We start from the raw sequence: 26,063 nt of genomic DNA on the forward strand, positions 1-26,063 counted from the left end.
TATGAAACATATCACATCAATTTATCACATATATCATATAATTTATTGTATATATATAATTTATTGTACATATATATAATTTGTTATATATATATATGTATATATATATATGTATTTTTTCTACATAGTTGTTCATAGGTTACCTCCCTCATTTAATTGTCAATTCCTCAAGGGCAGAGACTGTCTTTTGGTTTTCTTTATACCCCCAGCATTTAGCACAGTGCCTGGCACATAGTAGGCACTTGAAATGCTTATTGACTGATTAGGTAAAAGGTCTAAATATTTCTCTGGAGTGATGAGCTTTTATCTACAGATACCTATCAATCAAAAGATCGAAACAGATGAAATTCTATCATAACTACCTTAAAGGAGCATGTCAAATTACCTTATTATCTGGAGATTTTGCTGGGTTAAATTTTACTTAAAATAAGAGGATTGTTGCCTGGGACTTGGGAATCTTTTTTTGTATTATGGAACAATTTCTGTTGTACTATATTTGCTTTGATAGGATTTGACATGTATAAACGTAGCCGATATTCATGCAAAGCCTGAACTGAGACAGATACCATTTTATGACCAAATACATCTGAATGCTGAAACAAAATCCTGGCTACTGTGAAAATCCAGAAACCAAAGGAATGGTGCTGGAAATGGTCCAGAGGAAAACAACTAGAATGATCTAGAGGATAGACTAAAACAATTAAGTATTTGTTTACTTTTTATTGTAGAAGAGCAATGGAATAGAGAGGATGTGATAGACATTATGAAGGTGGACATGTTCACTAAATATTGAAATTTTGGAATTTAGCTACTATTGAAGCCCGATAAAAACTTTTAGAGCAGTTACGAGGAAGTGCTTCTCTCAAAATTGGGCACCTATGGAGCTTGTTAGTTTAAGAGGAAGGTGTGTACTGAAACTATAACTATACTTAAAAAGGATTCAATAAATCATGGGTGATACATCTGTAATAGACTACTATGTGAAGTCACAGTTTTTTGGGGGTTCATTCCTAATCATTGGAGCCTAACTACATCCGCTGGGTGGCACTCTAAGAAATGGAATACTGAGCTAAAAGAAAGACCACTGATCTGATGCAAAGCGGTATTGCTTGTATCCTTATGTCCTCATATAACCATCTCCCCTTTCTTAAAAAAAAAAAAACCCTGGGAAAATATTACAGATTTACTTGGAAATGCATCCAAGAGATTCATAGGCCACAAGAGGGCCATAATTTGTATTCATTTATAAGTATTTGGGTTTTTTGGCCTTATATCATGATGTCAGGTTTAAAAAAAATAATTAAGGGAAAAATCAAAGCCAAACCAAATAAAAAACATTTTTTTAATTTGATATTTAAAGGTTTATTGGAACAGAACTCTTTTGCTTGTACAGAAAGGCCAGATAAAATTAGATTTATATAAAATAGAGGGAAGAGGAACCTATTTAGCTACCTAGATAAATCAAGTAACAAGATCTGGTCAAATAGTTTTTACTTTTATTTCACAGGGTTGCTGGTGATTTACATCAAGCATGCATCTCACAGTGAACAGAACTGCTTACACAGTGACAAATCCTTAGTCTTCTTAGCAAGGCAACATGGTGGAGTCAAAAAAATTCTCTGAGACTTGCATAAATCCTTGAATAAGAGAACTAGGTTGGAATCCTGGCCTTACCACTTAAAAAACTGTGTAATTATAGACAAATAATCTCCCTTCTCTGGGGCTTAAGTCAGCAATAAAATGGGCATAATAATATTTATAGCACCTACCTCACAGGGTTGTTGTGAAGAAAGTGCTTTGTAAATCATAAAGGGCTACATAAATAGGTTAGTATTGGAATTGTTTTTATACTGTCACAAGCTGAATCACAAATTGCACGAACTCTTTGCGGCTCTTAAATTCTTACTCTTCAATCTCTAATGTTTGCCCAATGTACTGAGAACAATTTCCCTGATCTTTTTTTTCAGTGTAATCAGTTTCTTTGTTTTTATTTTGAATTTATTTATTTTTAATTTTCAGCATTCATTTCCACAAGATTTTGAATTTGAATTTTCTCCCCATCTCTCCCCTCCTTACCCCCAAGATGGCATACATTCTGATTACTCCTTTCCCCATTCTGCTCTCCCTTTTATCACCCCCTCCATCTCCTTCCCCTTTACTTTCTTGCACTGCAAGATAGACTTCTACCCTCCACTACTGTATGTCTTCTTTCCCAGTTGTATGTAAAAACAATTTGACATGTGTTTTTAAAACTTTGAGTTCCAAATTTTCTCCCTTCTTCCCTGCCCACTCATCCTCATTGAGAAGGCAAGCAATTCAACATGGGCTATACATGCATAGTTACGCAAAACACATAATAGTCATATTGTGGAAGACTAACTATATTTCCCTCCATCCTATCCCACCCCCCACTTATTCTACTTTTTCCTTTGACCCTGTCCCTTTTCAAAAGTGTTTGCTTCTGATTAGCCCCTCCCCTAATCTGCCCTCCCTTCTATGACTCCCCCCCATCATTCCCTTCCCCCTTACCTTCCTATAGAGTAAGATACCCAATTGAGTGTGTATGTTATTGCCTCCTTAATCCAAATCCAATGAGATCAAGGAACATTCATGCCTTCTCACCTCTTCTTCTTTCCATCTATTGTGAAACCTTTTTCTTACCTCTTTTATGTGAAATAATTTACCCCATTCTATCTCTCCCTTTTTCTTTCTCCCAATATAATCTTCTCTCACCCCTTAATTTTATTTTCTAGATATGATCCCTTTAAATTCAACTTACCCTGTGCCATCTATGTATCTATGTATTATCTATCTATCTGACTGTCTATCTATCTATCCATCCATCCATCCATCTATCTATAATCTATCTATCTACCTCCTCCAACTACCCTATTGCTGAGAAAAGTCTCATGAGTTACAAATATCATCTTTCTGTATAGGAATATAAACAGTTCAACTTTAATAAGTCTTATAATTTCCTTTTCTTGTTTACCTTTTCATGCTTCTCTTGATTCTTGTATTTGAAAGTCAAATTTTTCTATTCAGCTCTGGTCTTTTCATCAAGAGTGTTTGAAAATCTTCTATTTCATTGAATTTCCATTTTCCCCCTTAAAGATTATACTCAGTTTTGCTGGGTAGGTGATTCTTGATTTTAATTCTAGCTCCTCTGACATCTGGACTATCATATTCCAAGTCCTTTAATCCCTCAATGTAGAAGCTGCTAGAACTTGTGTTATCCTGATTATATTGCCATAATACTTGAATTGTTTCTTTCTGACCTCTTGCATTATTTTCTCCTTGACTGGGTAGCTCTGGAATATTCCTAGGAGTTTTCCTTTTGGGAATCTCTTTCAGGAAGTGATTGGTGGATTCTTTCCATTTCTATTTTACCATCTAGTTCTAAAATATCAGGTCAGTTTTCCTTGATAATTTCATGAAAGATGATGTCTAGGCTCGGTTTTTGATCATAACTTTCAGGTAGTCCCATAATTTTTAAATTGTCTCTCCTGGATCTATTTTCCAGGTCAGTTGTTTTTCCAATGAGATATTTCACATTGTCTTCTATTTTTTCATTCTTTTGGTTTTGTTTTGTAATTTCTTGGTTTCTCATAAAGTCATTAGCCCCCTATTGCTCCATTCTAATTTTTAAAGAAATATTTTTTTTCAGTGAGCTTTTGAACCTCCTTTTCCATTTATCTAATTCTACTTTTTAAAACATTCTTCTCCTCATTAGCTTTTTTGGACCTCTTTTTCCAATTGAGTTTGTCTATTTTTAAATGCTTCATAATTTTCTGGGGTCTCCTTTAGCAAGCTGTTCACTTGCTTTTCATGATTTCCTTGCATTACTCTCATTTCTCTTCCCAATTTTTCCTCCACTTCTCTTACTTGATTTTCAAAATCCTTTTTGAGCTCTTCCATGGTCTGAGACCATTGCATATTTATTTTGGAGGTTTTGGAAGTCTTGACGTCCTCTGATGATATGGATATGCACTGTTCTTCCTCATCTGAAAAGATGGAAGAAAATACCTGCTCACCAAGAAAGTAACCTTCTATAGTCTTATTTTTTCCCCTTTCTTGGGCATTTTTCCAACCAGCTATTTGACTTTTGAGTACTTTGTCAAGAGAAGGGTATACTCGGGGACCTGCAAGTTCTCAGTTCCTTCAAGGTTGCACAATGAACTCCTCTCCTGGCCTTCACACTGGTCTGGGAGCAACTAAAAACCTTTCTGCCTAGAATCTGTGAGTAGTAGAATTCCCTCTCCACAACCACCTCCATCTCCACCACGCCAGAGCTCCTCTTCACTCCCAGGTCAGACTGGTCGCTGAGATTCAGATCAGCTGCTCAATTCCCCCAGGGACTTTAGGCTGAGGGCTCCACAAATGGATGCTGCTGTCACCACTACTGCAGCTGTTGCCACTAGTGCTGCTGCCTCTGCCACTGCTGGGGGCTGAGGCCAAGGGAGGACCCTATTCCCTTCTCACCCAGTTGAAAAAGCTTTCTCACTGACTTTTGAAGTTGTCTTTGGCTTTTGTGAGTTGAGGGATCTGAGAACCTCCTTTGCTGCTGGGGATTCTGCCCCTGAGGCCTGCTCTGGTCCTGTTCTTTCTGGTGCCCATAGTCAAGGCTGGGCTGTGTTCCACTCCACACCCCATGTGATGCACCTCTCCTCTCACCCTTCTAGGCTACTTTGGGCTAGAAATCTCTTTCAATCCACCATTTTGCGGCTTCTGCTGCTCTAGAATTTGTTGAGAGTCATTTTTTACAGGTATTTTTATGGGCTGTGGGAGAAGAGCTAGAGTATGTGCATCTTTCTACTCAGCCATCTTGGCTCTGCCCCCATCAGTGGTTTTTACAATGAGATATTTCAATTGTCTTTTATGTTTTTCATTCTTTTGGTTCTGTTTTTATAATTTCTTGATTTCTCATAAGTCATTAGCTTCCATTTACTCCATTCTAATTTTGAAGGAATTATTTTCTTCAGTGAGCTTTTGGACCTCCTTTTCCATTTGGACCATTCTGCTCTTTAAAGGCATTCTTTTTCTCATTGACTTTTTGCACTTCTTTTGCCATTTGAGTTAGTTTATTTTTAAGGTGTTAATTTCTTTAGTATTTCTAAGGTTTTCTTTACCAAGCTGTTGATGTGATTTTAATGATTTTCTTGCATGACTCTCATTTCTCTTCTCAATTTTTCCTCTACTTCTCTTACTTAATTTTCAAAATCCTTTTATTTTATTGTGCTCGTTATTTCAGGCAATATGCTAAATTTTTCAAATATAAAGAAAAGTCAAACAGGAGTAATCTTGTCCATAAGAACCTACATTTTAGCGGATGAGAATGAAATATATGAAGGAAGACTAGAATGTAGGAATTTGGACATAGTTCGGAAATGAGTACTTGGAATTTTATAAAATAAGGTGAAAGCTCCCCTATGAGAACCTATAGTAGTTCTAGGGATAACGTACAAGTTTCCAGTGGGGAGGAGATGAGAGTGATGGCTAGAATGGAAGTGCCATGGTCTAGATGACCAAGAAAAGTGTGTAAAGACATTTCAGAAGGTACACAACATATCACTACACACTTTAAAAAATAACCTTTACAAAATCTCTAGAAAACATGATTTTAGTGGGTAGAATTATATATCAGAGCTTGCTATCTGTCATGGACTGACATATGACAAATCTTCATACTAAAATCCTGCCCTCAAAATATCCTTGAGAAATCTGCCAATGCTGTACTAGATTTGGAACATGACCAAACATTGATAATTTCCCATAATGGTCCAGATATAAAATTGATCCAAAAAATTTCAAGAATTGCATTTTAATTAATTGCTGCCACCCTGAATACTCATAAATAGCATCTAAACTGTGAACAACAAAATATAGAGACCTAGCAGAGGAAATCAAAATTGTGAGGGACTAGGAATAGTCACATATCATCCTGTCTGCTAATGGAGTCATAACAAGGATCTTTTTTTGTAAGTCTATACAGGATGAGCTTGTAACCTAATATTTTTATTCAGCTACATAAAGTAGAATCTTTAGGGCAGAGGGTTGTAACAGCAAGGACCCTGATATACAAAAGAGGACCTGCTGTACAGGTTCTTAGATCTACTTTTCTTTTTTTAAACTTTATTTATTTAACTTTTAACTTTCACTGTCACAAAATTTTGGGTTCCAAATTTTCTCCCCATTTGTCCCCTCCCCCTCCCCAAAACACCAAGCATTCTAATTGCCCCTATCACCAATCTGCCCTTTCTTCTATCATTCTTCCCTTCCCTTGTCCCTATCTTCTCTTTTGTCCTGTAGGGCTAGATAACTTTCTATACCCCATTACCTGTATTTCTTATTTCCTAGTAGCAAGAACAGTACTCAACAGTTGTTCCTAAAACTTTGAGTTACAACTTCTCTTCATCCCTCCCTCTCTGCCCATTCCCCTTGGGATGGCAAGCAATTCATTATAGGCCATATCTGTGTAGTTTTGCAAATGACTTCCATAATAGTCATGTTGTGTAAGACTAACTGTATTTCCCTCCATCCTATCCTGCCCCCCATTGCTTCTATTCGCTCTTTTGATCCTGTCCCTCCCCAAGAGTGTTGACTTCGAGTTGCTCTCTCCTCCCATTGCCCTCCCTTCCATCATCCCCCCACCCTGCTTATCCCCTTCACCTCCACTTTCCTGTATTTTAAGATAGGTTTTTCCTACCAAAATGAGTGTGCATTTTATTCCTTCCTTTAGTGGAATGTGATGAGAGAAAACTTCATGTTTTTCTCTCACTTCCCCTCTTTTTCCCTCCACTAAAAAGTCTTTTGCTTGCCTCTTTTATGAGAGATAATTTGCCCCATTCCATTTCTCCCTTTCTCCTCCCAATATATTTCTCTCTCACCACTTAATTTCATTATTTTAAGATATGATCCCATCTTATTCCATTCACTCTGTGCTCTTTGTCTCTGTGTGTGTATGCGTGTGTGTGCTTGTGTGTCTGTGTGTGTGTGTGTGTGTGTGTGTGTGTGTGTGTAATTCCACCAACTACCCAGATACTGAAAAGTTTCAAGAGTTACAAATATTGTCTTTCCATGTAGGGATGTAAACAGTTCAACTTTTATAAGTACCTTATGACTTCTCTTTGCTGTTTACCTTTTCATGCTTCTCTTCATTCTTGTGTTTGAAAGTCAAATTTTCTTTTCAGCTCTGGTCTTTTCATCAAGAATGCTTGAAAGTCCTCTATTTCATTGAAAGACCATTTTTTTCCCCTGAAGTATTATACTCAGTTTTGCTGGGTTTTAATCCTAGTTCCTTTGACTTCTGGAATATCATATTCCATGCCCTTCTATCCCTTAATGTAGAAGCCGTTAGATCTTGTGTTATCCTGATTGTATTTCCACAATACTTGAATTGCTTCTTTCTAGCTGCTTGCAGTATTTTCTCCTTGATCAGGGAACTCTGGAATTTGGCCACAATGTTCCTAGGGGTTTCTCTTTTTGGATCTCTTTCAGGCGGTGATTGGTGGATTCCTTGAATACTTATTTTGCCCTCTGGTTCTAGAATCTCAGGGCAGTTTTCCTTGATAATTTCATGAAAGATGATGTCTAAGCTCTTTTTTTGATCATGGCTTTCAGTTAGTCCCATAATTTTTAAATTGTCTCTCCTGGATCTATTTTCCAATTCAGTTGTTTTTCCCATGAGATATTTCACATCATCTTCCATTTTTTCATTCTTTTGGTTTTGTTTTGTGATTTCTTGGTTTCTCATAAAGTCCTTAGCCTCCATCTGTTCCATTCTAATTTTGAAAGAACTATTTTCTTCAGTGAGCTTTTGAATCTCCTTTTCCATTTGGCTAATTCTGCTTTTGAAAGCATTCTTCTCCTCGTTGGCTTTTTGAACCTCTTTTGTCAATTGAGCTAGCCTATTTTTCAAGGTGTTATTTTCTTCAGCATTTTTTTGGGTCTCCTTTAGAATGGTGTTGACCTGCTTTTCATGCTTTTCTTGCATCTCTCTCATTTCTCTTCCCAATTTTTCCTTCACCTCTCTAACTTGATTTTCAAAATCCTTTTTGAGTTCTTCCATGGCCTGAGCCCATTGAATATTTTTTCTGGATGTTTGGGATATAGAAGCCTTGACTTCTGTGTCTTTCGTGATGGTAAGCATTGTTCTTCCTCATCTGAAAGGAATGGAGGAGATATCTGTACACCAAGAAAGTAACCTTCTATGGTCTCATTTTTTTTCCCTTTTCTGGGCATTTTCCCAGCCAGTGACTTGACTTCTGAGTGTCCTCTTCACACCCACCTCATCTCCAGGTCTGCCCAGCCAGAACTTGGGGTCTGAGATTCAAATGCTGCTTCTCAGCCTTAGGGCTTAGGTGGGGCAGGGCTTCTATTCAATGTGAGATTAAATTCAGGTGCTCAGGTGGGGGCAGGGCCGCCTCACAGGGCTCAGCTCCCTCAGGGGGTCTATGCAGAGACCTTCAACAATGGATCCAAGCTCCTGCCTGCTTTGGGAGCCCCTGTCCGCCGCTGCCTCTGCCACTGCCCCTTGAGGGGGCCCAAGTCACAGGGACAACCTGCTCCTACCTCGGCAAGCCGAAAAGACTCTCCCACTGACCTTTAGTGTCTGTGGGTGGAGAGACTTGTGTGGCTGCTGGAGACCCTGACCCCGAAGCCCACTTGGATCTGCTCACCCCAGCACCACGGGGCTGAGACAGGGCTGGGCTCCACTCTGGGTCAGGTGCATGATGGACCCTTCACATATGTTCCCTAGGGCTCTCTGGAACAGAAATCTCCTCTACTCTCTTGTATGGCTTCCGCTGCTCCAGAATCCGCCAGGAGCTCCTCTTCACAGGTATTTTATGGGCTGTGGGTTTGCAGCTAGTATATGTGTATCTTTCTACTCCACCATCTTGGCTCCTCCCCCTAGATCTACTTTTCTTTAGGAAAGCAACTTTTGAGGGGTCAACAATCTACTTTAATCAAGCATACATACATACATACATACATACATACATACATACATACACACACACACACACACACACACACACACACACACACACACACACACACATATATATCATTCACTTAGTTCAGCGAAAAGTCAGAACCCTGAACTACAAAGAAAATACAGAGAAATAAAAATCAAGAGACAGGGTTTCCAATTGTCTGACCATGAGCAATACATACAAAGTTACCTGAGAGAGAAAGTATCCATTATACCACTTACCTGTCGTCTGTATATCTGATCTAATCTAACCACTTTTCCAATTTTCCTTTTTGTGTCATTTCTACCTCTACTATAAGAATATCTTGAAATTTGATTTTAGAGGCCAAGTGTGGTATCTCTGTTCTCTTTGACGATGAAAAAAATGTTTGTTACAAAAGTCTTTTGCAGATCTTTTCTTTTGTTTGTTTGTTGTTCTTCTCCTCCTACCTTCATAAGTAAATGCTCTTGGGATTACTTTGTATAGTTGGGTTTCTCATCAAGATTTCAATAAGCTGGTTATACCATTAATTACTCCTCTGCTTTATGAAATAATGCTATTCATAGTCTTCCATCATTCTCCACAAGATTTCATAAATTAGTTCATAGTCTTCCATATATAACTGTTTGGGAAGTAAATTAAAGATTTTTTTAACTAGAGTACTTTGGGGTTCTTTTAGTTTCCTTTTTATAGTAATTGATTTACATAATTTAAACATCTACAAAATTTTAATAGTTTGTATTTATGTCCTTTCTTTTGTGCATATTCCATTTTTCACTCTCAATGATTTGTTTCAAAAGTTTGAGATTAAATGATTTTTAATTCCACATGGTATTGTTTTCATTTTTATTTTTTCTTCTGACTTTGTCCTAACTTTGTTCTTTGCTTTATTAAATCAGTGGTCTGACTGTACAGATTTCTGATTCAAGAATGACCCCCATGTTAGTCTTAAATCATATCCTAACCCTTCAAAATATAATCAATTTCATTTTGGTGAATTTTTTATACTTGTAATTGCATTATTTATTCTTTTTTCTTAAAGAAAGTATTTATGATATATCTATTTTAGGCTTCTATATAGTTTTTGACCTCTCTTACTTATTTTTGATTCATACTTTCCAAACTATTTCTTCCTGTTCTCATCTGTACCCACATTTGTATTGATGTCTCCAAGTATCAAAGTATATATTACTATTCTTTGGCAGGTTTTATCAAGATGCTTATGGAATTTCTCTTCCTCTCTGTTCTTTACAACTGATAAATAAGCATGCAAGTTCTTTTTGTGTCCCAAATATGTGCCAAGATCTTGTGATACAAAGAAAGGCAAAAATATCCCCTGTCTTCAAGGTACTTACATTCTAGTATAAACATCAGAATATGAGGACATCCAACTCTTTGTGATGCCATTTATGGCTTTTTTGGCAAAGATACTGGAGTGATTTACCATTTTATTCTCTAGCTCATTTTACAGATGAAAAGTTATGTTATATGATACATTTAGGGTCAATGGGCAGTAGTCTTTGAAGACAGGCCTCTAGCATCCAGGAGGACCATTGAAAACCTCTTGTAAAAGGTGACATTTGAGCCTAGTCAGGAAGGCTAAGAAGTAGAGATGAAGAGGAAGGATATTTCAGGCATTGGTTATAACCAATGTGAAGGTACTCCATAGGAGATGGAGTGTCATATGGGAGGACCAATGACATCTTGGCAAATAAACTATAATTATTTTCATAGTGAAATTTTTACAAATACTTATAAATACTACATTATGAAATGATCAAACATCCCAGGAAATAATATTTTATTGATTTTGGAGGCATAATGAAACTAATTCTACCAACTTCTAAACTGACCTTTTCAAGCATCTGCAAGCCATCTCTCCATTTAGCCATGATTTTCCTTTTTCCTCTTATTTTCTTATGGCAATAATGTCAACATCTTTGTTCTTCACTTCTTCCATTTAAGTGCCCACTTATTCACCATCATACCCCTGTCTGATCCTTATCTCACATTAAGAATAAGTCAAAGTTTGTAGACAGTCTGAAAATTGTTTTATTGCAGCACCCTTCGACCTCTACTCTATGCCACCATCATCACACAGAATGTATAGATTCTCATGGCCCTCAGCAAAATTCTGAAGTTATTAGGGGTTGGAAGAGGGTCCCACCTGGTACTTCGAGCATGTGTTAGAGTATGAACTGGAGTGTTCTCTCCTGTGGGTGTACTCCAAGACCCATAAGGGTAAAACTTGAAGATATGATCTCTATTCTCCTCAACTTCTGTGTACCATAGCTACCTAGTCAATTGATTCCGACAGTGTCAGTTCCTGGAAAGGCAGCTAGAATATATCAGTGCTTTATCAAACTTCTCCACAAACTCGTATTTTGACTCCTCATCTTGACATGGAAATGAATGGAAATGATCTTCTTGGAGCCTGTGCCAATGGAGTAAAAGCTCTGGTTAAGTACTAACAGGTTAGAATAGCTTTGAATGTGGTCCCAACATCATATTATATGTGTTTTCTGAGAACCAGACTATTTGGTGCCAAGAGACTGGGATGGTCATCTGTAATAAAGTCTTTGGCCATGGTAACCCAGGAAACAAAGAAGAAAAGACACAAAAAATTACTTTTAATCCTGTTCATCTCCCTTCTGCTCTTAAAATGAAAGTGACAGAATGAAAGAAAAGGGGGCACTAAACTTACTAAGCCTTAGTCTCATCATTAAAATAAATATGTTAAGACTCTATGTAACTCAACGGATATAGCATAGTATAGAATAATAGAATAACAAATCCAGAGCTGGAAATGACCTTGGAGGTCATGTCATCAAACTTTCCAGTTTTATAGATGTGGAAACTAAGGTCCATAAGAAGTAAAGTCACTAGCTCAAGGTCAAAGAGGTGATCAAGATTTGAACCTGGCTCCTTTGATGCAAACTCCAGTGCTTTCCAAACTGTATCATGTATGTTTTGAGGGTCAAATGAAATGATGTGTACTGAGCATTTTACAAACCTCATGGTTAATGTTACCTAAATATCAGCTATTATTATAGTTACATTATGATATGATATCTGCTTTTTAAAGTGCCTTTCCAGAGCCCAAGATGAAAGAATAATTAACTTTTTAAAAGGAAGCGGAGAAACAAACAGTTCTGGGACACCAGAATTGGGGGGAATTGATTCTCTTCTATATCAGCTTAGTCCACCCATCCTGCAGGTTTACCCTGAGCCCCCTTCTGGTGTTAAATGTTCTGCTTTTCTCAACTGTTTTAAAGGGCCCTGCTAGAGTTATTGAGACATTCTAGCCCATAGGGATGGATTGCAGAAACTTCTTGTTTTAAGAAGGATGAGGCATTAATTACGCTTCTGTTCATAATCGATTTCACCATTTTAACTGAAGACAATCTGCAGCAGAGATACAGTCTTAGATGATCATGCAGAGAAAAGAGATTCCTTGAGTAGACTAGGAGTTGTGAAATATCCCAGCTGGATTCTTTGAATCGCTATGGTGGAGTGGGGGGCGAAGTAGAAACATCAAAACAGCATCTCAACCAATGCTTTCATTTTATAGCAGGGGAAAGTAAAATGCAGGGAAAGAGAATGATTTGCTCAAGGACACTCAGTGAGGTGGTCATGGAGTCAGAATGAGAACTTCGATTTTTACTTCCCTGCAAAGCATTTTCCATGATGCCAAACAACACAGGGCTTGTAGGATTACTTGGTCAGGACAAGCCTTTGGAATGTTTGCTTAGCAGGAAATGTGGCTTTGAACTGTAGTGGTTTTACCAGGAGGGGTTTTGTAATCAGAAAGAGAGTTTTCAGGTTATAATTTAATTTGAATTCTCCCTGGAAACCTACTGCTGAAAAACAAATACTGGGTCATGTAGCTCAGTGAAATTCCTTTACAGGGAACCCTCAGGTAACATATACTTTGGCAATGGTATAAAAAGATTGAATGATTAAATAGCCATCAGTTTCACTTATTAATATTTTCTCTTTAAAAAATAGTTCCAGCTGAGAAATGTGTGACTTTGAAGAATGGAATAAAGGAAAGTAGTTTTTCCTAAAGTAACATTTCTGAAGTCTTATAACTAAAAAATGAAAATGTGTGATTTCTGTGCACTCAAGCAAAGCTACCTCCCTGACACATTGAAAATCAATCCAACTAAACCTACTTAGTAACTACTTACCTTTACATTAAGTTCAATGTACATTGAAATTACAGCATACATTCAAGTATCATTACACTTCTTTTTTTCTATTTCTTTAGGAATCTTTACCCCCATTCATCTTCTTCTATTTTGCCTCATTTGATCATAGTGTATATTTCATTTTTCTAGTTTTAGGGCATTTTTTTTTTTTGCTGTGTATTACTTCATAGAAGTCTTTATAGATTTCTTTGCATTCCTCATATTTTAAGTTTAAATTGCATTATAATATTTCATTCCTGTAATTATCACAATAAAACAAAATTCCTTCACTGCCATATACTTAGGCTATATCAGCAGTGTTCTGGGCCCAGTTAGATCTGGCTTAGGAGAGTCAATTATTAAAATTTCAATGTGAGTGTATACATTTAGTAAACTGGCAAACTACACATTAGGTCTTGGTTTGTTGTTTTGTTGATTGTCTAGACTTGAGAAAGTAGTGGATAAAATGTAAATGATGCAGATTAAATTTAAAAACGTGTCATTCATACATTCTATTTTTTTCAGAGTCACTTGTTAAATATTTTCCAGCATACAACTAAGTTGTTACCACTTTTGTCTTTGTGATCACATGAAATGTTGTTAAGAAAATCTTTGAACAGATAGTAATTTTCTTATTTTTGTATATATTTATAAAACATATTCAGGCTATTATCTTTCACTTCTTAAATTAATATGAAGAGTAAAGTCATTAAATTATTGGATATGTCAATAGACTATGCTTGTATTATTTGTTTTGTGAAAAACCAAGAAACAGTCCTGAATCTAGAGTAAGTTGGAGGCTCTTTTCTCTTTAGTTCCTAGCATAGTTCCTGGCATATAGTAGGCATCTAATAAATGCTTACTAATTGGCTGAAAGACATTGTGCAGCTGAATTTTATTCAACTTTCCTATTTAAAAATGGGTATACCCACCCTACGTACCAATATTTCAAAGGTTCATGATCTTATCAGTCATATCCTTTCATGGATATTGACCATAAAATCTCCATGCCTTAGCTTTTATGTTTTCCTGAATAACTGTGCCCCCTCCCCCAAGTTGCCACCCCACCCCCTCAATTATCTCCTGATGATCAGCCTTTTGGTGACAAGCCTATCAACTGTGTTAGTTTTTAGACAACAGACATATAGTCCCTGAAAGACAGTCCCTCATAAACTGAAGACAAAGAAGAGTCCAGCTTGCCTTTGGGAAATTTATGATGACCCTAATCTTGTCCATGGAACAACAGATCATCTTTTAGATGCAACGTTCTTCCTTGATGTTTGGTTATGAGTCATAGACTGATACTCTCTCTGAAGAGTATTACCCAAAGGGACATAGAAAGGCACATGGTATCCATGAGTAGGCTACAGCACATTATAAACAAGGTATTATGCAGGAGCAATGTGAAGGATGTTAGTAGACAAATACATGAAAGATAGGTTGTAGATAGAGTAAGAGGATGACTGAGAAGCCTGAATGCTCTACTGGTATCCCCCAAATGTCAGGAGAATATGAGGAAGTCCCTGATTGTTTTGTATTGTACAATATTGGATTGTACCTCTCTGATGAAGTGATGACAGGACATGGATGAGGGTCATACCAGGTGGATAAGCATGGAGAGACTATAATCTGCCTCACATAAATGAGATCTGGGGCCATTAGAGTGCTGGGGTGTTCAATGAAACTAACATGGAAAAAAGCCTTTAGCCCAACTCCTTTCTATGATCCCATATACTATGAATTCTTAATTTGCATTTATCCAGAACATTGCTTGAGTCTTTTGGTACTTAACTAAATGCCCAAAGCTTGATTTTAGCTTTGATTTGCAAAGGAAAAGAGATGGTGTGAATGTTGGCTGTTAAGATTTAATTGCTTTTAGAGATTTTTGCAAGAGAAAGGATGTTTTAAAGAACTTCTGAATCCTGGTTAATTGTTGAAGATTTCATTTATGGGCTTGAAGGAGAGAGAGAAAGGGAGATGTATCCCAAAGTCTGGAAATTAACCTAACTAAAACTCCAGTTGGATTATGGAGCTTGAGCTGGAAGGGACTTCATTCAGAAATTATCTTATGCAAACTCCTCATTTTATACGTGAGGAAACTGAGGCTCAGGGAGGTTCAATATTTGTGCAGGAAAACACAGTAAGTGAGAATCTGAGAAAGGATTTGAGTCCAGTTCTTTCTGTACTGAAGTCCAGAACCTATTCCACTATAGTACGCTACTTCTCTCTATGTGATATGTAATTCAATCCAGAAAACATATATTCAGAATCTGGTTTATATAATAAATTGGGGACACAGCCACATTTAGATTTCCTGTTCTCAGAGAGCTTTCACTCTACTGGCAAACAGAGAAAAGGTAGCTGCTAGCTTCTGATATAGTCACCCTGGAATCAACTTTTTTCCCCTGATCTTGGAATATGTCATAAGGAAAACACAGCTCAATGAGGAGCTGGTTATCCCTACTAAAAATTCAGACTGACTGTGGGTGGCTGTTTCCCTCCATTTCTTTATAGTCTAACTACTCAGACATGATTTAAAAATGTATCAATCATGAGTAAATCAGATAAGAATGCACACCTGGGCTGGTATAATTTCTTTGAGGTTAGTGGTCATACTCTGTGTAGTCACCAATCATTTTGTCTGCTTTAATTGATGTATCTCTGTACCTCCTCCCACCTAACCTCCTTTGACATCTCACTCCTATCCAAGAGGAAGAGATAAATTATGAACAGAATACATCATTTGGAAAAGTTCCATTGTAAAATATCTTTGCTTTTACTCTTATCTTACAGAATCTCAGAGGAACTTCCTATCTGAAAAAGAATCTTCCCAGTATCATCCGTGATCAATTCAATGACAGGAAGTTTTCTGCCTGAAGACTTCTGGTGACAGGAAGCCCATTACCCCCAAAGATGGTCCTTTCCAGTTTTGGACAGGTCTTGCAGTCAGTACATTTTTCATTACATTGAACCTAACTATAGTTGTCTAGTTTCCAATCATTGCCTTCTGAGGCTTAGCAGTAGTCAAATACTCTTCCCATATGGCAACTTTACATATACTTGAAGAAAGGATCACACCCTTGCTAAGTCTTCTCTTTTCCAAATTAAAATAAGTTCATTTACAGGGTTTTCATGTGGCACAAAACCTATGTCTATCCAAGTGGACCTCCTTATTTCATGTCAAAATCCATTAGACTGTGAATTCCTTGAGGTCAGAGTTATTTTTCCTCCCTCTTTGTATCTTCAGCCTTTAGTACAGTGCCTGGTACATAATAGGGACTTAATAAATGGGGTGTAGGTGGGTCAGTAGATAAAGTATTGGGCCTGGAACCAGGAAGACCTGAATTTCCTGAGTTCAGATCTGACCTCAGATACTTCCTAGTGGTGTGACTGTAGGCAAGTCATTTAACTATATTTGTCTCAGTTTCTTCATCTATAAAATGAACTGTAGAAAGAAATGGCAAATCACTTCAACATCTTTGCCAAGAAAATTTCAAATGGAATCACAAAGAATTGGGCATGACTGAAATGATGCAATGAATCAGTAATCACCTCAATATATATGGGGGAAGAGGGGACTGTTATTACAGTTCCTTAGATCTGCATTCATAAAAGGAAAGGCCACTTTTGAGGGGTTAACAATCACTTTAGTCAAACACATATATCATTCCTTTAACCAAGCACATATATCATTCACCTAGTTCAGAAGAATCAATACCCTGAACTTCAAAGAAAATACAGAGAAATTAAAAGTCAACAGACATGGCTTCCTCTGCCTGAATTGAATAGACAGGTATAGCTGTCTGACCATAGTTACCAGAGAGGGAAGCACAACATCTGGATTCTCAAAGCTGGGGGTCTCCTTAGTGGCTTCCCAGAGTCCTTGTCTAGCACTCAAACCTTCTTACAAAAACTAAGGCTCAAAGTAAAACCTCACCCTCAGAGTATTTATACACTTTTTAGAGCCAGAGGGTATAACCTTCTGACCCAATGCCTCAATAGAAAAAACAAAAGATAGTCGGTACCCTCCTACAAAACAGCTCTCCAATCAAGTTTCTCATAATGGGTAGACCCATCAATGTGTGGGGAAGATCTTCTTTAATCATATTATTCAATCAGAGGCACTTCTGGTAAAACTAAAACAGCAAAAGATCCTACTTTGATTGCCATCACATGCAACCACCACCACCACCACAACAACAACAACAAAAGTGTGTTTGCTCACTCCTCTGGACATGCTCCAGTTTGTCACCTTCCTTTTCAAAAAGAATTGAACATGGTATTGTACAGGAAGATTGACTGAAGAGGAGTTTAGAAGCACCATCACTTCCCTTATTCTGGCCATATATCTACTAATGCAATCTAAGATAAAATTAACCTTTTTGGTTGCTATGCCATAAGATTAACTCATCTTGAGATTGCATTTTCACTAAAACTTGTAGGTCTTTTTCATGTGAACTGCTATCTAGCTATGTCTTCTTCAACCTGTACTTATATAACTAATTTTCTAGCCCAAATGTAGAACTTTGTATTTATCCCAGTGAGTTTTTAATTATTTAGAGTATTCGAATATTTTCTAATTTAGCACTTAAATGGACCCATGACATCACTGATATGGATGTTCCTCCCAGCGCTTTAGATTAAAATCCGTACATGACTGCCCACCTTACATGGCTGTTGTCCCTTTCTTTCCATTAGTTTGTCATAGAAGGACCACCCTAAACAGAAGGGATGCATGCTTATAAAATTCACATAAGAAAGCTTTTGTATAACTTTGATTAAAACTGTTCCATTCAAAACATGTATGAAAGCAGTTATTGTTGGGGGATCAGAACAAATTTCTAAATTATTTTTTTATTTGTTACGAAATTTTATTTCCTCAAATTATCTATATTTTTAAAACAAAATTAAAATATCTATTTGCAATTCATTTAAAATACTCAAAATAGTTGTTTCAGCTGTTTGTTATTCCTGTAGCATTATATGCTTTGTAGTTGAAAAAGTATACTGTGGTGTACAGTGGAAGGTACAGAAGACTGATCATATAAACACACAGATTCTCAGACTACCTTTGTCATTTATTAGCTTTGTAATAGGAGTTTTAATTTTTCCTTATAAAAATTAGAATCCTTTGAAACTATTACCATATGATCATAACTCTGCTCAGGATCTCAGTTTTGAGCATAGGTAAAAAAATCAATTTTACTACTTTCTCCCTCTTAAGGCTAATCTTTTGGCATGATGAACTTACTCAGGGTTTCCCTAAAAATATGAGGAATATGGCTTCTATTTTTTTAAATTGATTTTTTCTTTTGGCCTTGTCAGCTTTTTCTTTTTTTTAAATTAATTTACTTGTTTTCAGATTTCTACAATCACTTTCATGAGACTTAGATTTTCTCCCCCTCCCTCCCTGAGATTGCATGCAGTCTTATATGAGTTCTACACAAATTTCTAAATTCTTTAGGAAGAAAAAAATGCCCTGTGTTAAGAACCCTAATTGTAGAAAGACTACTGAGAGTTTCACAGCTTAGTTTGGAGGAAAAATTAAGATATTCTATGCAAAGAATTTCAACTCTAACAAAGGATTTCAAAAGGGTGGTTGTGGAAGGGTTATAATACCTATTCTATCATCATGAACAGAGCAAAAACTTTTGCAGTCCTGGTTGAAAGAAAAGCAGTAAGATTCCCAATTCCTGACTCTTTTTTTATGATTCTGACTCAAGATGAAAAAATCAAAGAAATAAAAAGTGAAGCTCAAAAGTGGACTGGTCCCACATAAACTTCAACAATTTTAATCATATCAGCTTCAAAACTCCTATTTATATAGTATTTTAAGGTTTACAAAGCACTTCTCCCATAACAAACCCATGAGGGTGAATTGGATAGAAATGATCCCCATTTTATGGAGGGATAAACTGAGAATCAAAAAAGGTAAATGGTCTGTTTGTGGTCACATAGTGTCAGAATTGGGATTCAAATTGTCTCCTAACTCTAAGATTAGTATTCTGTCTGCATATGTCATTAGTAGAAATTTTCAATTCAATTTACTGGGGTATTTATTTTTCTCCAATGGGAATATTTCCTCAGTGGGAATGCATAGGGAATAAGAACTTGCCTTATAAAAATTTTCTTTGTAGGAACTCATCTATTCTATGTTTGGAGTCAATATTAAATGTTTGCAAAAAATCTTTATTTTGCCAGTTTTGTAATTGGTAACAAAAAAACATTATATTTTTTAGCAGGTTGCTCAGGTGGGTAATGGAATTGAAATAAGTTCTCTCTATTCATGACACCACATAGTCTCTAATCTATCAGAGTCTGAATCAGAATAGTTTGTCTAACAATAGTTCAAATAACTTCCTATTTTATGATGAAAAAGACTTAAAAATTTCTTTTTCTGTTTAGGAGTTTTTCTTTGTAAAATGTTGTAAATCCTTTGGTTTCTGACATGTAAATCTGTTTGGTTATCTGTATTACATTATTTTGTTATGAGGGTTGTATCAGCACCAAATAATACTCATTAGCACCTTATGGGCAAGACTGGTTTAAAAAGGAGAGGACTGACAGTGAGTAAACAAAGTATCATTCTACTTTTTGCAAGTGCCACAGAATTCCTACAGAGCCTGCTCCTAGACTGTCAAATGGCTGTACTGATACTTTCTTGGCTCATCACATTTGTATTCCCTTTCTGTACTGTTATAGAATTATTTCTGAAAAAAAAGACTTATGCTTGTATTTTGTGAATACTCTTGGTTTGCTCCTTCAGTTGATACTGCTAACTCACGTCCCTCACTATTTTGGACTAAGTCTTTGGCAAAACAATAATTCAGAACAATTAACATGTCCCCTACTACCTCATCCCCAATTTAGTGTCTTGGTAGGACTTATATTTCTGAGTCTTATGGTACCACATTGTTATATAGCTGTAATAACTAGGACACCATGTTCCCTTCTCAGGATTCTAAGGGCCAGAGGCAACCTTAGGGGGTTTAAAAGTTCTCTTTTCTAATGATATTAGGTCAAACTCCCACTAATTGTTTTACTTCAAAGTTAGCTACTATCAATGAGAACTTCAGTTTATGTCAATTAATACCAATTAACTGTTAGAGAGGGAGATTGACTTCAAAGATCTGTTGAGAACAAAAGCATAAACCATTTTCTCCAACACTTTGGAGGCACACTGTCTCCTCTACAGTCTCAGTCCCCAGGGAGAACAGTATCAGGCTTAGCCATTTCTATATAGTAAATTTTGTCTAAATACAGCATTACTGAACCTTTGATATATATATGTATATATGTGGTGGGATACAGGCCTGGACTCAGCTGATATCTCTCAACATTCCCCTTTAAAATTAACAGCATGGTAAAAGATGCACAAAGAATACTGAAGAAAATAACTCCTTAAAAACAGAATTGACCTAAATGGTAAAAGAGGTACAAAAATTCACTGAAAAAAAAATGACTCATTTAAAAGCAGAATAGGCCAAATAGAAAAAGAGTTACAAAAGCTCACTAAAGAAAATAATTCCTTAAAAAGAGAATTTGGCAAGTGGAAGCTAATGACTCCATGAGATTTCAAGAAACAATAAAACAAAGTCAAAATAATGAAAAAATAGAAGAAAATGTGAAACATCTCATTGGAAAAACAACTGGAGTGGAGGGGGATAGAGCCCAGATGGAAGAGAAAAGGTAGGGACTTACCTGAGCTCTCTCAAATTCCCATCCAGATAACCCTAAAATAATACCTCAAAACAAATTTTGCAATGGCACAACCAATAAAAGAATAGAATGAAACAGTTTTCTAGTTAAAAAATAATTAGGTCATCAGGAAAGATCTGTCAAACTAGTGTTAGAGTGGAGCATAGTCAGTGCAGGCTTCAATCCAGTAAGGCAGCAGTAGTCCTTGGGGACTACTGCATGGCAGTAGCAGCTTCTGGAGCTCTGAGCTCACAGATGGTAAGAGATTAGAAAACTGATCAGAAGGAGATTACAGTGATTTCTTTGCTGACACTGGATGTAGGACTGTATTGAATCGTCCACGTGCAGAGATGGATCACAGTCCTAGTTTGCAGTCCCAGGATGAGGAGGAGCACTGGCACACTAAAGTTTGTAAGTGCAGGGGAGTAGGGCACTACTACTGCCTTACAGTTCTAGAGCAGAAAGAGTGCTTACAGTTGCTCGTAGACCAGAGCACATGCCATAAAATAGTAAACACATCTCTCCTTAGATCATGCCACCATAGGAGAATGGAAAACCCTGAGAACTAGCTCTGTAAAAGCAGCACAAAACACTCGGAAGCTTTGGACAGTGCATTCTCCACCCCAAGAGCAGAGCTCAACTTTAACATTGAGTTAAAAGTCAAGAAACAGGCTAGAATATGAGCAAAAAAACCAACAACAACCTGACCGTAGAAAGTTACTATGGTGACAAGGAAGACCAACACACAAACTCAGAAGAAGACAACAAAGTCAGAACTAAAAACCTCAAAGAAAAAATGTGAATTTGTCTCAGGCCCAGAAATAATTCCTGGAAAAAACTCAAAAAAGATTTTAAAAATCAAATAAAAGAGGCAGAGGGAAAATTGTGAAAAGAAATGAGACTGATACAAGAAAATCTCAAAAAATGATCCAATGGCTTGATAACGAGGGCATAAAAAATACTGAAGAGAATAACACCTTAAACAAGTCAATAGACAAAATGGTAAAAGAGTCACAAAAATCCAGTGAAGAAAAGGACTTCCTAAAAAGTAGAATTGGCCAAGTGAAAAAGATATACAGGAATTCTCTGAAGAAAATTAAACTATTTAAAAAGTAGATTGGCCAAATGGAAGCTAATGAATCCATGAGACATCAAGAAAAAATAAAACAAAATCAAAAGAATGAAAAAATAGAATAAAGTGTGAAATGTCTCATTGGAAAAACAACTGACCTGGAAAATAGATCCAGGTGACATAATTTAAAAATTATTGGAGTACCTGAAAGCCATTATCAGAAAAAGATTCTAAACATCATCTTTCAAGAAATTATCAAGGAAAACTGCCATGACATTTCAGAACTAGTGGATAAAATACACTTTGAAAGAATCTACTAATGACCACCTGAAACATATACCATAATGAAAACTCCCAGAAATAATACAGTCAAATTCCTGAGCTCCCAAATCAAGGGGAAAATATTGTAAGCAGCCAGAAAGAAACAATTTCAATATTGTGGAGTCACAGTAAAGATACCACAAGATTTAGTAGCATCTGCCTTAAAGGATCAGAAGGCTTGGAATATGATATTCTGGAAGATAAAGGATTATAATGAGGAATCATCTGCCCAACCTATCTGAGTATAATCCTTCTGGAGAAAAATAGATATATAAAGAAATAGACTTTCAAGCATTCCTGATGAAAATACCAGAACTGAATAGAAAATTTGACTTTCAAATACAAGATGCAAGAAAAGCATAAGAAGGAAAACTGCAAAGACAAATCATAAGGGATTCAATAAGGTAAAACAGTTTATATTCCTATATGGGGAAATAATGCTTGTAATTCCTAAGAACTTTATCATTATTAGAACAGTAAGAGGTAGTCTCCATAGACAGAGGGCATGAGAGAGGACTGAAAATGATGGGATGATATCTAAAAAAATAAAATTAAGGGGTGAAGAAAATAATGTACTGGGAGAAGGAGCAAGGGAGAGGTAGAATGGGATAAATTATCTCACAGAAAGAAGGAGTGAAAGAACTTTTGCAGTGGATGGGAAGATGGAGGAGATGGGGGCGGGGTGAACACTTGAACCTTACTCTCATTGGAATTGTCTCAAAGAGGAAATAACATATACCCTTGGTTGGGTATAGAAATCTATCTTACCCAGTAGGTAAATAGTAGGGAAAGGGGCTAAGAGATATGAGGAGGGATGATAAAAGGGACAGTGGATTAACAAAGGCAGTGGTTAGAAGCAAAACAGATTCTTGAGGATAGAGAGTGCAAAGAGCAAATAGAAGAAAATAGGATAGAGAGAAATACAGTTTGTCTTCATAAGTGTGAATGTGAATGTGATGAGCTAATCCATAAAATGGAAGCAGATACCAGAATAGATTAAAAACCAGAATCCACCAATGTGTTCTATACAAGAGACACATTTCAAAGAGAAAGACGTACATATCTGAATTGAATTTAAGGCTAATCACTTTCTGTTTTTAACATGTTTCTCTTTGTTTAAAACCATTTATTCTCAAGATTAAAGGGAAATGTTTCTGAGTTTTCACAAAATGGTACAGTGAATTCAGCATTCAGGAAGACCTGGGTTCAAATTTTATATTTGACAAGCCCTAGCTGTGGGATCATGGGCAAATCCTTTAACCTTTTTGTGTCTCTGTTTTTTATCTGTAAAATGGTTGTATATAGAGGCATCAAGTTCAATTTAGATCACATGTTTAAATCACTTTGCAAACTTCAAAGTGTTTCATAAATACCATTTATTACTATTATCATGATGATGATTATGATATAATTAAGAGATCTAGTCTAGCTAACACTCATTATGGTGGCACCTGTAAGCAAGATATCTTTTACTTTTACTTTACTCTGTAAATTTTTTTAAAAATTAGCCTATACATAAAGCTGAATCATGGATTTACTGTTTTTTTCTAGCTGCAACCATTAGCCAGAGCTGTATTGTGAGACTAAACTTATGGAACTAGAAAAAAGTAGCGGGGGGAGGGAATGCACAATCATGATATCTCCAGATTGGGGAATCGCAGTAGTGTCCTAAACAGATTACATGTATTGGAAATGAGAAAAGAAAAAGATGAGTTCTCTTCCCTGCACAGATCTCAAAAAGCTTTTTTCCCCCCTACAGGTAGTAAAGATGAGGATGCACAGGAAGATAGGACAGATCATAGGAAAAGAGGATATTGGAGAAATTCCCACCCATAATTCAATAAAGTCTTAAATGGAACAGCAAAATAAAACTATTAAACTCAATAATATGCTGTTGCTGTGGTGGGATGATTTATGTCACAGTAGTTTCATTACTGGGGCCAAAAGCTTTAGAAAGTCCACATTTTGTTTTCTTAAAGTGACAAAAATCACTCATCTTAAAGAACAGCTGAACATGAACACCCACATATGCATTTATTTTAGTGTTAGAATGAAACTTCAAAATCATTTAGTGGCAAGATTTGATGGAGATGGGGAGGTAGGCAATAAACATTTATGCATTGACTATGTGCCAGGCACTATGTTATTCACAGTATATTCACAATGTATTCATACAATATTCACAAATGTTATCTCATTTGATCATCACAACAACCTTTTTAGGTAGGTATTGTTACCCCCATTTTGCAGTTAAGAAACTGAGGTGGACAAAGCTTAAGTATCTTGCCCTAAAGAAACAAAGATACATACCTCTATGTACATAATAATATAGCTCACACATATGCAGTACATATTACTTTTTAAAATGTGTATTGATACTAAATATGAAATATAAATTCCCTTGAAGTTGTAAAAAATTCATTGCTGTCTTTGACATTACGTGTTTATATTGAGAAATTTTTTAATATTGAAGAGGACCTCATCCTTGAAATTGTGGAGAACCACTGTTGCAGCTGAAAGGGAGCAGGACTCCAAGTTCTGAAAACCTAGATCGAAGTTTTAGCTCTTTTTGTTATTGACTGTGACCTTGTGGGAGCCACTTTAATTCTCTGGGCTTCAGTTTCTTCCTGTACAAAATAGGGACAAAATGCTTGCATGGCTTGCCTCTCAGGGTAGGCATGAAAATCAGATATCAAATGAAATGATGTATGTCAGCAAGTTGTAATTGTTGAGTGTTATGTAGATGTAAGCTGTTATTCTCATTTTCATCTATTGAAAATCAGTTGACTTATCTAGTAGATGGAAAAGTGATCTACCTTCTTGAACAGTGATGTTACAAAATCCACTTTGGGATCCAATAAAAGTTTTCAAGGTAGCTATGAAACATCAAGTAAAATATATTTTTAAAAATTTATGATATTTTCTCGTTGCCTGTCTGAAGACATCTCTTTATGTGTTCATATGTAACAAAGTCAATTTCTTTATATTTACGCTAAGTCAATATTCCTCATACTGTGTCCCTGGATGACTTGAAGTCACAAATGTACTTTCTTCAAAGTGAGTCTGAAACATGACTCTATCCTTCTGAGAGAATGATGTTTCCTTTCCTATCGTCTAAATTTTCATTTGTAATCTTTTTTTAAAGTTAAACATGATTAGAAAAATTTTGAAAATAATCAAGACATTGTTGGTTTTTCCATTTTGTTTTATTATTTTGAACCTTTCAACAGTTAGAACATGAAAAAAATTATAGTATTCATTCAGACACATTGTAAGATTTCCCATGACAAATAGGAAAATATATTGTGCAGCACATTTACTCTATTATGCCAGTAGTTGTTATCACTTATGTGATCTAATTCACCACCATATTATTAATTCTCTACAAAAAATGTGTTCCTGAAAGAACCCAACCCTTATAAGAAAATGGTAAAGCAGGTTTCAGGTTGATCTTGAATGCTTCATTTCATCTTTTCCCTCAGTTAATTTTTCTTCATTATTTGACAATGTGTGGAAGGATTCCCTTAAAAAAATTTTTATTTTGGCAGAAATAATTATGTATTTTTCTATAGAAATGAATTTTTCCAATCTATAGGGCAACCAGGGGCATAGTTTTCTGGTGATGATCTCCTTGTAGTCATAAATAAAAATAGTAATATCTAACTTGGAAACTAAACCAGACTTACCCAAACCAAAACCATTCCTAAATCCAAGGCCCTGTGGCATCTTTCCTACCTATAATATTCCCCTACTGAATGACTGGGCAATTTCCCCAAAGTAGGCTGGGTAAATTTCCTTGTTGCTATA

This window comes from Notamacropus eugenii, chromosome 4 (assembly GCF_028372415.1).
Source record: "Notamacropus eugenii isolate mMacEug1 chromosome 4, mMacEug1.pri_v2, whole genome shotgun sequence".
Classification (NCBI taxonomy): domain Eukaryota; kingdom Metazoa; phylum Chordata; class Mammalia; order Diprotodontia; family Macropodidae; genus Notamacropus; species Notamacropus eugenii.